Source organism: Cyprinus carpio, unplaced genomic scaffold (genome assembly GCF_018340385.1).
Source record: "Cyprinus carpio isolate SPL01 unplaced genomic scaffold, ASM1834038v1 S000006509, whole genome shotgun sequence".
Taxonomy (NCBI): Eukaryota; Metazoa; Chordata; class Actinopteri; order Cypriniformes; family Cyprinidae; genus Cyprinus; species Cyprinus carpio.
In genome coordinates, this window is record NW_024879177.1 from 92,039 (window position 1) to 94,218 (window position 2,180).

A 2,180-nucleotide genomic window follows, 5' to 3' on the forward strand; every position below is an offset into this window, starting at 1 on the left:
TCCCCCAACGAATTCATTGGGATCAGGGGAGATGTTTTGAGGCAGAGGTTGTCCGAAACTTGTGTAAAATGTATGGGATTAAGCAGAGTCGAACTATCCCCTATCATCCTCAGGGCAATGGTCAATGCGAGAGGTTCAATCGAACCCTGCATAATTTAAGAACTCTCTCACCATTGAAGAAAAGAAGATGGGTTGAATATTTACCAGAGGTTGTTTTTGCTTATAATACAACAGAACATGCAAGTACTGGTTATAGCCCACTATTTTTTGGTTTTTGCACAGTCGCCAAAGTTACCAGTTGACATTTTGTTTGGGGTAAGTCAGTCAGATTTTATAGAGACGGTTGATGAGTGGGTGGTGGGGCATCAGGAGCGATTTAAAGAGGCTTATCAAAAAGCAAGGGGGCAGATGGAACATGCTGCTGAAGTTAGGAATATAGATATTTGGTCCTCCTTCACTACAGAGTTCTTTGCAGGTGGGTCAATTGGTTTATCGTAGGAACCACAATTTTTTAGGAAGGCATAAGATTCAGGATTTGTGGATGGCCTACGCCCTTCAAAGTGATAGCTCAGCCAGATGACACTAAAGCGGTGTTTACAGTTGCTCCTGTGGATGAATCTTGCCCACCAAAGAATGGTTCATAGAACCTAATTGAGGCCGTGTGGTCCAGGGGTAGTAGGGGCGGTTCATCAGGATGTTCAGAGTTATAGTGAGGTATCTCTGATAGTGATTCGGATGAAGCATGGGTTGTTAGGGAAGAGGCCCCAACTGAATCCTTGCTGAGGGTGGGAAATCAATCAGGACCAGAGTTATGTAGTGAATCAGATGTTGATTCAGTGGAGCAAGTTGGTTCAGAAGAATCTCGAATGTTTTGAAGTCACTCAAGTACCACCAGTTCAATTGCGGCAGTCTAGTAGGCCAACAGCAGGGAGGCATTCTAAACCCATTTAATCTACCCCAGATCTGTTGTGTCTAGTATACAAGATAGTGGGGTTTTAGAGTAGACCATTGTTTATAAAGGACACTGGGCTTTTGACATAATATGGAAAAGTGTGGGGATTGTAGTTTTTAAGTAGGTGGTTATAAAGGAAATTATAAGATCATCGGGACGATGATCAGTGGTGGGGGCGGTGAATGTAATGGCTACAAACACTATAGTATTTATGGTAGTCCTGTTTGGTAGGGTGAGTACGGTAGTTTCTAGCCTACGTGTCCTTTATGAATGGGATGGCATTAGCTTTGGAGTAATGGCAGGTGCATGCTGATTGCCAGATGAGTGGTGGTGATTTCTTGCTTGGAGACTGCAATGATGGTTTGTGCCAGCTTGGGAAAACAGTTGTCGTAGCTGTTGTTAGGTATGTGACAATGTTGGATGTAATACTTTTTAAAAGTGTGATATTGTGTATAATCATGTGCATTTAAATGTTTTGTGCAGATGGCAATGATGGTTTGTGCCAGAGTTGGAAAACTCTTGTCTAGCTGGTACTAGGTATGTGATATATATGGTTGAAGTGTATGTTTGTTTTATATTGTGCTGTATTGGAATGTGTATTTTTGTATTCATGTTATTTGATGTATGGTTTTTTTAAAAATGATTTTGAATGTTTTAGCACAATAAGGAGGGTGTCTTTCTGGCTCTGTTTTAGGAGCTGGCCTGTGTCACTGTTTTGAATTACTGTTTTGGTCTGGTGTAAAGTATTGCACATTTACACGTGAGATATTGGGGGTTGTTGATCCCTTATGGTATCAACTTGCTACCACCTAAGCCTATTTGTGTTTTAGAACTTTTGATGAGTTGTTAATAAATTTCTGTTACCTGGATGATTAAGTAGAGAAATGTATTGCTTGACATTGATAGGCTTTTACATAATCAATATGTTATCAGCCATAAAGTGTCCCAATATAAGTAAAAAATACTGTCTGATTGAACTCATATATGTGAGTCAGTGTTGCAAGTCAGTTTTTATTTTTTATATATTACAATGTATTTGAGACTGTACACAGCAATGCAATACTTTCAACAATAACCCATGAGCACTGACTACTACTACTACTACTACTACTACAACTACTACTAATACAGTTGAGTTTGAACAATATTTTATGTACAGTAGTGTACTGGTATACTGTAAACAGAAAAATGAATTTCTAGGCATGAATCAAATGTACGGTGGTTCCTC

At 39.6% G+C, this 2,180-nt stretch overlaps 1 long non-coding RNA gene across 1 annotated transcript; it reads left to right on the forward strand.

The window, feature by feature from the left end:
- Positions 1-1,092: 1,092 nt before the first annotated feature.
- Positions 1,093-1,819, forward strand: LOC122143809. The gene is made up of 3 exons (XR_006159376.1): positions 1,093-1,355; positions 1,436-1,489; positions 1,647-1,819. It is a non-coding gene; the product is annotated as an uncharacterized LOC122143809 (long non-coding RNA).
- The last annotated feature ends 361 nt before the right edge of the window (positions 1,820-2,180 follow it).